This window comes from Colobus angolensis, unplaced genomic scaffold (assembly GCF_000951035.1).
Source record: "Colobus angolensis palliatus isolate OR3802 unplaced genomic scaffold, Cang.pa_1.0 Scaffold92, whole genome shotgun sequence".
NCBI classification, from domain to species: Eukaryota; Metazoa; Chordata; class Mammalia; order Primates; family Cercopithecidae; genus Colobus; species Colobus angolensis.
In genome coordinates, this window is record NW_012123154.1 from 7,551,449 (window position 1) to 7,565,484 (window position 14,036).

Genomic DNA, 14,036 nt, shown 5'->3' on the forward strand with positions numbered 1-14,036 from the left:
TATTATAAGGATACACAATTTATAGTAATAATAATAGCTAATCTTCAGCTTATTAATCTTTCCCCATGTATAAGCATTATAGCGAGAACTTTTCAAGCAATATGGCATTGAATCCTCATAGCAATTCCATGACGGAATACTTGTATTGTCCCCACTTTTCCAGGAAAACTGACTCATAAAGAAGTTAAGTAACATGCCTGAATTATTTGGGCAGCTGGGATTGTAGTCCATGTCTGCTTGCTCTCAAGGTCAATGCTTGAACCATTGTTTGGCCATATTATCTGCATCCCAGAAGGATTAGGCTATCAGGCCTCTTAGAGAACTAAAAGTTGTCATATCTCAATGCCAGCTCCTGTGATCTTGTAACCAAGTTCTATTGTGCCATCTTCCACCATTTCCCCTGCTTCTACCAGCTGCTTCATTTTCTCTTCTTCCCTCTACCTCATGATCCCTTCTTAATTATGGCCTCTGCTACTCAAACCTTACGCCTACTGCCACTTCTCTCTACAAAGTTCCCCATTCTGTCTTCTACTTACTGAGATTCTCTTTGTATGTTGCATTCAAACTTTCTTAGAACCACAATCTGTTTGTTTTATTTAGTCATTATCAGGCGAGGAGTGTCCTCTCAGTTAAGATGCTTTCATAGGCAGCATAACAGACCTCCCATTGCTAGTAGCCTTTTGCTCAGCACCAACCTTTGTTCTAATTAGTTGTGGCTAGAATTGATGGTGGAGGTGACATGATTGTAATGAAACACCCATGGGCACTTTTCTCAAAAGGCATTGCAAAAGACATTCAGAAATTCATGACATGTTAGTTATTTGTTGCTATATGAAGATCTTTGCAGTTTTTAAGACTAAAATTGGCAAGCCAGTCACTTAGAAATGTTCCTAGGATTTGAGATGTAGCATTAGTGTATTTATGTGGCTGGGGTGTCCGAAGTGATCTTGAGTCAGAAGGGCAGGTTGGGATACAGGAGATAAGTGGATGCCTTGAAAATGCAGAGTACAGCAAGAGGGTCTTGGATATCTAGTGGGATGAGGTAGGAGATGCAGCACAAACACAGAAAGAGATGAACCAGTAAGTAGAAGTGCACTCTCTGTACTAGTGTGTTAGGGCTGCCATGACAAAGTACCCCACATTTGGTGACTTAAACAACAGAAATGTTTTTCTAACAATTCTGGAGGTTAGAAGCCTCAGATCAGGGTGCCAGCAGGATTGGTTTCTGATGAGGGCTCTCTCCTTGTTTTTGCAGATGGCTACCTTCTTACTGTGTCCTCACACGGTATTTTCTCTGGGTATGCACATTGCTAATGTCTCTTTCTCTTTCTATGAGGGTATCAATCCTATCACATTAGGGTCCCACCCTTATGACCTCATGTAACTTTAATTACTTCCTTAGAGGCCTGTTTTGCAAGTAGTATCACATTGAGGGTTAGAGCTTCAGCATATGAATTTGGGGGACATGATTAAGTCCATAATACCCCCAAATGCATTTCCTTACCTTTTAGGTGATGAACAGCTCTGTACTCATCCTTCTTACACAGCTTAACAATTAATGTAGCCTTTCAGTACATCTCATTTCAGAGATGAAGGAAAAATTATATTTCTCTGAAGTTTTCTGGAGATTTTTGTAATGGTGCTGTTGATTCTGCTCAAAGGAGAACTATGTAGAATAAATGTAGCAAATTCAAGTTTATGGTTATAAATTTGAGGAGGATTGTCTCCAACACTGAAAAGTACATACATTTCTCAAATAAGATGTAATGCCATTGGGGAAAAAGACTATGAAGACATGTATGTGCACATTAATAAGTTAATGATCACCAAGCACGGTGGTTCAGGTCTGCAGTCTGAGCACTTTAGGAGGCCTAAGTGGATGGATTACTTGAGCCCAGGAGCTCAAGACCATATGAGGCAACACAGTGAGACTTCATCTCTACAAAAAATACACAAAAAAATAAATTAATGATCACTTATGAGGGCGAAAGTGTTTTGAAGATTATGAGAATATTCCAAGACGTCCTCTTTTCTTGAGCTACTACATTCGCAAATAATGGACTTTGTTGCCATGAATGAAGCAAAGGTCCATGGAAATGTATATCTAGTTTCTTTACAAAAATAATTTATTGACTTTTTTTTTTTTTTTTTTTTTTTTTGAGATGGAGTCTCGCTCTGTTGCCCGGGGTAGAGTGCAGTGGCCCTGTCTCAGCTCACTGCAAGCTCCGCCTCCCGGGTTTACGCCATTCTCCTGCCTCAGCCTCCCGCGTAGCGGGGACTACAGGCGCCCACCACCTCGCCCGGCTAGTTTTTTTTTTTGTATTTTTTAGTAGAGACGGGGTTTCACAGTGTTAGCCAGGATGGTCTCGATCTCCTGACCTCGTGATCTGCCCGTCTCGGCCTCCCAAAGTGCTGGGATTACAGGCTTGAGCCACCGCGCCCGGCCTCAAATTATATTCTTGTGATGTATTTCAAGTTTATATCCCTCTGGCCCCCCAAAGCTTTCAGTGGATATCTTAATAGGGCATCAGAGGAGAGTTACGGTTTGGCAAATGAATGCTACAAATCATCTGTAAATGCATTCCAGCTACTATGAGTTTCCCTTTCTGCAAAATTTGAATGCAGTTATTCAAATTTTGTGAAATTATTACTGCAGATCTTTTTAGCTACTACAAGAGTTTGGTTTTAACATTCATAACTTGCAAGTCAGTACTCTGAGAGATCATTGGAAAAAGAGGGAATTGGCCTTTGGGAATAGGAAACAAAATATAAAGCAACAGGCAGAGAGGTGCAGAGTTCTTTCACAAAGACTTGGGAGAGATGAGGAAACTAAGGCACCTCTGGCCAAGAATGACCTTTGCCTCACTGCCCGATGGGAAGCTGGAGCTGGGATGCAAAATAAGAGCCTGCTCTGAGTAGGTACTTGTCATGACATCACCAAGCACAGCTGTGTTGTACGGAGGAGGAAAGCTGGGGCAGGGATATACACTTCAGGTCTTTTTACACCGCATATTTTTCCATTCATATCTCAAAAGCTAAGTCCGTCCCAAGGGGAGGCCCTGGCTCCCACACCCTAGAAGCTAGAGCTGCAGTTTGATTGGCCCACTACAGCCAATTACTCTCTCTGCCACATGCCATCTCTGGTAATCTGGTTCTATGAAGGTGGTGCCAACCTGTCAGTGAGGATGCCTGATCCATTGCTGTGGCCTCTGTCCCAAGCTCGTGCTCTCAATGCACCAGTGCTCACCAACAGCTCAACTCAGAGGCCCCAGGAGCACGGGAGTAGGAAGGCAACAACTATCCTCATGTCCCAAGGCAAAGCCACCCTCAGTGATTCCAAGATAACCACCTGTTCTGAGGGAGACCCACTGAGTCATTCTAAAGGGCACAGCCCTAAACTGAAGGGTGTGCATTGGAGAAAAGGGGTTACCTTTCAATTATTTCAAGGCTCCTTTTTCACTAATGAAGAAAAATATATTTTATCTGTATCTATATCTACACCTATACACACACATTAATCCCTGATGACATTCACTAACACATATTCCCAAATTAGTTTGTGTTATTAACACTAGCAGAGATCTTGGAAAGTTATATCCAAGTTATAACATCGGAAAAGTTTTGAATATCTGCTTTGAAAACAGGACATGGAAGGAAAATGCTCAAAAAAAGGAAACAAGGACATACAGGGATCCTTTTAAAATTGTAGAGGAAAATGGACCTAAACATTTTCTAGCAATCCAAGACTGGTAAACAGAAATTAGTGTTACAGTACACTTATGCTATTTAAAGAGATGTTCAATGGCATAGTGTTTCCTTAGCTTACTGGAGCCTTTTTTTATCTTTATTTAGTGGATGTAAAAAGTTTCAAGAGAGAAGAGGGCTTCTGTTTTTGCTCACCACTATGTTTATTGTGGGAGATCAGAATATATCTTCCTGAAATATGAAGGATCGTTGAGTTGAAGACAGTTAAGAAAAGCAGATGCAGGAATGCTCTCAGTCCCCAACATTTGCCTAAAATTAGGGCATAGACTTACAGAAACAATAGCTATCTACTCCCTACTCACCTGCCAAACCACCAACAGAAAGAACAAAGGTTAACCATTGAAGACAGCTTTAGCCCCTTCTAGGAATGGACATGATACCAGAGGAATTTACATTAACAAACTTTACTAACTAACTTTTACCTGCTATTTATTTGCCTTCCCACAAGTTGCTGCACATAGAGACTCAAAGTCCTTTTTTTTTTTTGTTGTCTTGTCACTTCTCTAAAATACTGTTCTTTGTCGAAGATGATATATAAGTTGGGATTCAAATACATGCTAATAAACTTCTATTTCTCTCTCATTAATCTGTCTTTTGTGTCAGGGGTTAATTCCATTTGAGAATCTATGGATGTTATTATCAACAAATATTTGTTGAAAGGATGAGTTTACTTGAGACTTCAGTAATTCCCTATAATCTTGTTTTCCCCATAAGAACTTTATTTCTTCCCTACACCCCATGTATTTGTTGGGAAGTACAAATAAGGCCATATATACAAAGCATCTAGCAGGCCTAGCTCGAACATTTAAGGGAGATGAAAGTAGTAATAAAGTAAAAAGAGAGCCTCCCCCTTACTCATCCATAGACCATCCCTTCTATCTTCACCTCTGTGTTTGTCCTGCATCGTTGGGGGCTTCAGATCTGTGTACAGACACCATACACAACAAAGCTCATCTGACCTCACTCCAAACAAGTAGCTCAGGCACCCTCAGGAAGCAGGACCTTATGCAGAGGTCCACACAAGCCCTGAATGCAGGTTTGGGTACCATTTGTGCAAAAGATCCTTGCATCCTGGTACTTGGAACATGGGAGTGTGGTATAGACTACAGATATCCATGAGTTGTGCACCATGAGCTCCTCATCTTAGGGAAATGGTATGCACAGGGTCTGGGCAAAAGCTTCATTCTTCAGCCTAAAGGTAGTGCTTGGTGCTTAGAGCATGCCTGGTATATTAAGTGCTATATCAGTGGAGAGAAAGAGGGAATGTGGCTCCTGAGTCAGTAAGACTTGACTCCAATCAGACTGAGTAGGTCAACAGCTATAAAATAAAAAGGTATTGATAAAGAATTTACCAGTAGGAGCAACAGTTCTCCTAAACATCAAGAGGTATTAAAAGGGTAAGGAACAAGGCATCAAAGGAAGAATTTGACAGAGAGAAAAATAGTAGCCACTGTGCTGGGATCTATTTGGGACATTGGACTGAAGTCAGCTTCCCTTCCTTTGAGGACATCATCCCACACATAACTTGTCCTCCCTGACTCTCCCAGTTCAACCATTAGGTCACTTTTCTGTTTTTATATAATAACTAATATTTGAATCTTTAAAAACAAAAAAGTAAGACTTTTAATAAACACCTATTATCTTGTATCATTTTATTCATTTTTTTTTCTTTCAGTAATAGAATATTTATTGTGTTAAGTGCTAGGAATGCAAATCTGATTAAGACATAATCATTTGTCCTTGAGGTGTGTAGAGTCAAAGGAAGGAGCTGAATATGTGAGCAAATAATTATAGTGCAATCTGATAAGTGCTAGCTGTGGAAAAATGCTGTGGAGCACTGAGAAAGTTTAAAAACTGAGTCTAGTTTAATTAAGATCTGAAAACAAACAAGAGAATATTGCCAGAAGTACAATTTTACTGGTGCATGAATGCAAGGATTTCTTGAGCAATCTTTCTAACTCATATACACCTCCCACTGGGACTGTTTGGGATTATCCCTAGAAGAGAAAAACCAGAACAAGCAAAAGGGAAAAGAAGAAGATATTCCAAATTCATTGACCACACAGGGACTAAGAAATAACAAGGGAAGGGAAGAAATTGAAAATAGAGTATAAACTAATGTGAGTGGATATTGATGGCAACTGGTTGGACCAAAAATGACGGGAGAGTGTTTTCTAATTACCAATCCAGATTTTGTCATTCATTTTGTGGACACCTTCCCTGCTGATTGCTAATGGCTTAATCCAAGTATCTTAGAAAATCCCAAGCATAGTTTTCTTAATGGATGTTCAGCTCTGAGTCAGAAAGTGCAAGAAATCCAGAATTTCACAAACTAAACCTTTTTTTTCCCTTTTATGCTTAGATTGTGCAGCAGTGACTCGCGATTAACCATATTAATGGCAACTTGAATTAAGAAATACCACTGCCTCTTATGCAAAACCATGTGATCTTTTCCAAATGAAGTCCTGTTGACATAAAGAAATTTTGCATGATTAACATGATAGCTAAGAGAGAATAATTTCTAAACCTGTCATAGGGTTTTATTTATTTGAATTCAGTGATTTGTTCTTTTCAGGGATTGATGGCATTGTAAAGGTAAGACCTTTGAGAGACTAACTTTAAACTTATAGAGGGAAATGCTATAATCAAACTGGTTTTTATTGGTTGTTCTCTTCATTGTGCAAAATGAGCAATAAATTTAGCCTGTGTGGGGGATGGAACTCAAGATCAAAACTCAGCTTTCTCCCTTAGCCCAGTCAAATTCTTCAATCTCTTGAATTAATCTTCCTTTTTACTACTTCTTCCAACATAATTTTGTTGTTTCACAAATATATGAAATGTTATATTAATGACCTAAATTTTTAGTTGGTTCGTACTTTAATCTCTCCAATAAATACAACCATGTATGCAGTGGAAAGGATGCAAGATGGGTAATCAGGATATTTGGGAAGTAAACTGTGTGTGAAACAGATTGCTAATCAGTTACCTTGAATAAATTACTTACCTCACAGTTTTCTCATTTTCTTATCGATAAAAACTAGGCCAAGATTTAAATGCATCTAGGTGCCAGGCAGGTAGTATAAATTCATAAATGGGGTCAGGAATAAGGCAGCAATAATGGTGGGGAATGTGGTAAACTGAAGATCAGTTTGCATTTCTTAAAGGCATTCAAAATAAAAACTGAAATTAAAAATAAAAGCAGTCTGTAGGCCAGGCCAAGCCTAGAGGTCTCCTGTTTGCAATCGCTGGGTTAGACAATATTTTTCCTCCACTCCAATTATAATAATTTATAGCCTTTTGTCTTTCTTTCTTTTTTTAAGTTTTGGCTTGAAGTCAAAATTTCCCAGCATCTGAGCAATTTATATTCCTGATTGCAAATTGGGCACCTTTAAAAACTTCTTTAATTCTTTGCATCACCAGAGAGCTATTCCATAAAGTATTTATTCAGTTGGACTCTTTACGTATTACTCAATGATTACAGTCTTTAAAGCCTTCTGACAACCCTATTTGTACTTGGAGAAATGGACAGAGTTGTAATATGAATTATGAAGACATAAGAAACTACAAGTGTTAATAAATTTAAGAAAGTAGCCCCAAATTTCAAGTAACTCCATCTAAACGAAAAGGATGTGTTTTAAGCTACTCAAATTTAAAAATAACTAGTGATTTTGTGCTCCTTTGCCATGATGTATCCTCAAAATGAAGATGAATTTTGGGGACCTGAAAATCAATCTTGGTGTGATGAAAGAGAGAAGTAGCAATTTTCCTGATTTGATGAAAACATCTCAGATTCGCTACATGTTTAAAGACATAAGGTACAAATGGTAATGAACTCACTAATCAGAATTTGGTTAAGATGCAGGGGGAGAAGAAAGCAACAAGATAAAAGTTCAAAGAAATTAAGTATGTCCTTGGTTAAGTGATTCACCAGGGTAGAGAAATGGCCTTATCAATAACTATCAAGAAAATTTAAGCTCAGGGAAATAGAGCTAATTTCCGCTAGAATAAGTGAGTACATTCAGCATAAATGCTGGGAAAGTAAAAAGTCAAAGAATATTTAATCTAGTCCAAGCAGATGGCAACAAAATGAAATAGATTCTCTAAAATAGCACTGAAAGAATGAATATTACAGCATCTTTTAATCACCCAATGGCTCACAGCACAATGCTGGGCACAGTGAAAGTGTTCAATAAATTATTGTTGATTGCCTAGTACCATGCGAAATGTTTAAAATATTCTGAATGTTATTTTTAAGAATTTTTAGGCATAATAATTCACCATTTCTGAAACTTACATATTCAGAATGACTCTCTTATCTCCAAACAGCTGGCATCAAGACTTTCATATTTTGTTGAGTAACCAGCAGAGTCTATGAATGGTAAAGTCTCCTCCTCTGATCAATCCATCAATAAAGAGTTAATTAATGCCTTCTTTCATGCTCGGCTTTGAAAAAGATTTCTTAATAACAGTGAGCCGAATTTTCCTAAATAAATTAACTCAAAATGACAATATAGTTACAATAAATTAAAGCATATTTTATGAGTCTTGAAACATAATGATGCTAACTTTGAAAGTTTACATTTGTTATACATATAAACAGGCAATAAACCCAAATTAGCTATGTACCTCAGTCATGATTATCATTTAATATATTTGCAGTTGAGAAGGATGCTTAGATTAGCCACAAGAAGAGGAAAATCAAAACTGGTACGGAAAGTTGTTTGCTTTTTAAATCACAGCTGTTTAAGCAGGATATGAGTGGGTCTATCTTTCAAGGCCGAAGATAATTTTTCCTATAAAATTATAGTCAGCTAAATACTCCATGCTCAAAAAACAGAGGCTAAATGTGACTGATCTAAAACAAAGAAAACTTTAAAAGTAGTGGACAGATATAGATGCATGTATGTATTGGAGATGGAGAGTGTATTTATGGCTTATTTTATTCTATTCTATTTTGTTTCTGTGGGTCTTAATTTTTTAGTACAGCCAGGAACGCAACACAAATTTAGATACAAGATTTATAAAATTCTAAATACCTAATAGAAAAATGAAAAACTTTAAAAATATTAATAATCATACCATTTGATTACACAGATATTGAGTCTCCATAAATACGAAGACATGCTGCCACACTACTCTTATCTTTCTCGCTGGTGGGATGCTGTGAAGGACTGAGTGGGCAACAAGGAAAGTAAAATCTCCAGATGATCAGAACATGCATTTCTTTCTGCAAGTGAATAAAGTGAAATGAGATAATGGGTTAATGGTAATTTTATTTCTACCCTCAGGCACCCATTCTGGGCCTGAATGCCTTGTCTCTCCCGAGATTCTGTCTCTGCACCCTGCAGCCAGTTCAAAGTGCAACTGCCTCTGTGTGACTCCACAGTGTTGGGATTTCATCAGTGAGCATTGGGATTCACCAGGCATACGGGTTGACACAAAAGAGCTACAATATTTTGGCTAGAATCCCAAATAGCAATCTACTTTTAGTCCAGAACAAATATCCATTAGATATCTATGATGAGCCAGGCATCTTTTAGATACTGAGGACTGTCAAATTAAAAAAAAAAAAAATCTGGATTTATTAAAGAGAGACTTTATTTGAAAAGATTATTGCAAGAGGGGAAAAGAACTATTGCATAGGGTGAGGGAAGTTATTGCCATAGGGGGAGCACTGATCTGCAATCATCTCAAGTGTTATGCAAAAATGGTTTCTCTCTTATAGGAAGGAGCAAAAAGGCTAGGAAAAACATGTGTAGAGAAATAGGATGAAAAAGGATTTCAATAGGATTCAAATAGATGTGGAGAAATAAGATGAAAGGGTGGCATGATTGGATAGTAGGTCCAGGAATGTTTTACCCTGAGGCCAACCTAGTCTCACCTGGGGCTGTCTGCTGGCTCAAGCTGAATGTGAGCCAAAGTTCTTTGGCCTGGGGGAAGAAAAGGATATTAACCAAATCTGGTTAACAGCATTTTGTTCCAATTGATCAGTGAGGATTAGCCAGCAGGGAAAAGCAGTTCAGCTATGCATTTATGAGGGAGGAAAAAAAAATTTGGAGGGTTTGTGTCTGGCATTGTCACAAGTAAACAAAGGAGGTCATCTGTGAATCTTATCAAAGGTAAGGATGGGGAAGGATGGTTCTTTTAAAGTAAACTGTTTCCCAGGACACAAAGGGTAAAGGGATTTCTCAACTTTTGCTGTCTTTCAGGATCATAGGAATCAGGTAAAGTTCAAGATTGTCAGGACATAGCAACAAAACATACAGGCTCTCATCTGACATTTCATGGGAAGATGAACAGGAAGCCTTAGACCTGTCCATTGCTAGAACTCAGATCCTGCTAAGAGCTAGGAATAAACCCAGATAGAATGACAATGGCAGGCAATGACTGGTGAGGGGGCTTCTCTGTGGAGGCACAGGAAGATCTCTTGGAAGGGGTGACAACTGAGTTGAGAAATAATTGGCACAAGAGCAATCATGGTACGCTAGTTCATTCTGAATGAGGTAGAGAGAAGCCATGAGATGGGAAAGGAGTCAGGACCTGAGTGTCTGTGACTCAGCAGGCCTGGTGAGGGGCCCAGATGCTGGCTGCTCTGTAGTAACAGAGAGAAAGTGGGGCAGAAAATAAGTTAGGAAGTATCCAGGACTTCAACAGAGAAGGAATTACAGGGGCTGTGATAATGGTATAGTGAGAAGTGGTCAGACTTAGGGTATATTTTGGAAACAGAGCTGACAACATTTGCTAGTGAAATTTAGGTGGCATGGGAAAATCATAGCAATAGCAGCAAACCTCTTCATAGAACTTACGATGTGCTAGGCACTAAATTGAGAGCTTTACATTTAAACTTCACAAAATTTCAAAGAAATAGGTACTATTATTATCCTAATTCTACACGTTAAAAATGGAGATGGAGATTATGCCCATTTATAGTCAAGGAAACTGAAGTACAGAAATATTAAGTAACTGATCCAAAGTCACCTAACTAATAAGCAGCAGACCTGGGATTTGAACACTTGACAGACTTCCATACAGAGTCCAGCATGAATGTTTCTCATGATTTGTGCCTGAACCACTGGGTGAATGGTAATGCCATCTGTTGACATAAATAAGGCTTGATGGGAAGTAGATTTGAGGAGCAGATAGTAGCTTAGTGTAGGCCATGTTAATTTTCTAATGCCTATCGTACATCCATGTGATAACACTAAAAATTTAATTGGATGTACATTTGGAGCTCATGAGAAGGAGCCAGGACCTCCCCTTATGGGCCTGTGGGACTCCAAGCATGGAAATAAAGGAAAGTCTTGAGTTCCTTCAAGGGAAACTCCAGGCACCTAGCTAGCTCTGAGAAGTAAATGAACAACTAGTTAAGCAAGGAAGTAATAGTAGCTTAAAACAATAGCCAATGAAGCTAGAATCACGGGAGAGCTGGTTTCTTATAGAAACTAGAGATAGCCCCACAACACATGTCTCTGAGCCATTTTTCAGAAACCCCAATTCCCACCAACTTCAGATCTCCATTCCTACCAACTTCAGCTCTGCTGGTATGTGGACCTCAGAGAACGGGGAACTGGAAACTGAACTCTGACCACCATTCTGTGTTCTAAACGTCTTCCTGAGGGTCCTGGAGGAAGTTATACTCACAAGCCGGAGCTAACATTCTTTTCTGCTGACTCCAAATTTTAAAATAAAGCTTCCCTTCCTTAACCAATTGCAATTCAGAACGTCTTTGAATATGACTATGGTCTATAAGCCTCCACTTCAAGATATCCTGCCCTTTTAGGCCAAAACCAATGTGTAACCTTGATGTATTGATCTAAAATTTTGCCTGTTAACTTCTGCTTTCCTGAAATTTACTCCCACTTTTAAAAGACCCTTACCTATAAGCTACTGGGGAGGTCAGGACTTAAGCATTAGCTGCTTAATCCTCCTTGCTTGGCACCCTGAAAATAAATGCCTTCCGTTTCTTCCACTGCAACCTTCTGTGTGGATATCTGGTATTATTGCACCAGGTGAGCAGACCCATTTCATATCATTAAACTCAGAGAAAGTTCCAATTTGGGCCTGTAACTTTCAGTATCTTCAAGCATATAGACAGCATTTAACATCGTGGGACTGAATGAGATCACCCAGAGAGATACAGAGGGAAGAAAAAGACAAGGTCTGCAACCAGCTAATGTCAGTGGCTCAATGGTGACCCTGCCAGCTCGAGCCTCTATTCCAGGTTCTCTTCATTTTGACATGAGGGTATCTGTTCTGATACCTCCTTTTCACACTGTTTCAGCTTGAAGAGAAATTTTTGAAAGTCCACTGAGAGTTCATTTTGCAATTATTTCAGGTAGTCTCTTTGTAAACAGAAAATCTCACACTCAATCTCTGTGACAGTTACCACTTTCTCAACCCGAGATGCTTGTTTAGTGCCAGAGCCCTAGACTGCTTGAAAGGGAGACATTGCAGTTTACTAAATACTTTCATATCTACCATCTCATTTGATCTTCATAACTATCCCATGGGATAAGCAGGGTGCTGGCAATGATAACCCTTACTGAGGAAGGTCTAATGCTGAGAGAGACTAAATAGCTTGCCTAAGGCTCTACTGTTAAGTAGCAGGACTCAAACCCATATCTTGTGATACCACTTCCTATGGTCTTTCTGCAATGCCATGCCTGCTCAGGACACCTAGTATGCTGCATTATAGTGTTTGCAACTTCCATTCACCTCATCAAAAAAAAAGAAATGCAAACACTTAACTTTCTCTCTCCTACTAGCCAAAATGTCTGAAGGTTGATACTGTTGAATCTCAGTACATCATGGATTATAGATAAGAGCCGATGAAAGGAGTTAGACAGGAACTGAGCAGCCTTCCAACACTTGCTGAAGGAGAGCTGCCCAGTGGGACTTTATTATTTCGCTAAACATGAATTCTCAAAGTATGAAACACATTTTCATACGTAAATACAAAACTATATTCAAAAGTCAACTGAAAATAAACTGTACATTTTTAAGCCACAATTGTATATTTGTGTTATTACAAATAATTGATAATTTATATTCAAAGAAAAGCATGGGGGTAAAAAATAGCAATATATAAAACCCAGACCCCATCCTCTGTTTGCTGGGGAAATGGTAGGGAGTTTTAGCAGAAGTCTTAAGTAAATTATTGTAAACATGAAGAGGTTTTCAGTACCTTGTGCCAATCAAACTGAATACTTAGCCGAGGACATCTTTGGGTCATTTTTCATCTATCAAGTTTCCCAGGGAGGTGACTCTCTCTGGCTCCTCCTCTTTCAAAAGCCAGCTGATTCAATCACTAAGAATTACATTCACCTTCCTGTCCTGAAACAACGTGACACAGCAGGCTTAACTAAATTGCCCATAAGATCATCTTAAATCATGGGCAGCTTCCCCCAACAACCCTCAGTTCCAGTGTCTTCATCAGGAGCAGATGTGTGATGCCTCAGGCTCCTAGAGCAATGAGTGCTCTTTGCTCTGTAGCTCTGAATCTCCTGGCAGACCCCAGGCAAGAAAGGGCAAGTCAACCACAAAGAACAGGGAGGGTGGGAGCATCCTGAACACCTGCCACCCTGTCACCGCACACTCTGCCTGCAGCCTGGGAGGCAGGAAGTGATGTGTCAAGAGAAAACTCATCCAAATATGAGATAGGTGTTGGTCAGCAGAGGGAGGATGCCTAATCTGTATCTTTCCAGGTGCTGAAGTCAAAGACAAGTTTAACACATGTGCTTTCCTTAAAGTGGTACAATTCCTCCTTTCAGAATAAGGAACAAAAAACCTTTCAATTCTTATCAGATGTGCCGGGAGACTACTTTTTTTTTTAACATAGGGTCTCACTATGTTGCCCAGGCTAGTCTTGAACTTCTCAGCTCAAGCAGTCCTTCTACTTCTGCCTCCTGAGTATCTGGGATTATAGACATTGTGCCTGGAAAGACTGTACATTTGATGAATGGACTGTGTTCTATTGGAGAGACAAGCAGCATCCTATGACATGTTTCAAAAATACAAGGCAGCTGAGCACAATCACTCACATCTGTAATCCCCACTAGTCCAGAGGCAAGAGGATCACTGAAGCTCAGAAGTTCAAGAGCAGCCTGGGCAACATAGTGAGACCCAATCTCAAAAAAACATTGTTTTTTAATTAGCCAGGCATGGTGGCCATGTGCCTGTACCGCCCACTACGTGAGAGGCTGAAATGAGAAGAGATCACTTCAGATCATTTAAGGGTGCAGTGAGCTATGATTGCAGCATTGCCTTCCAAC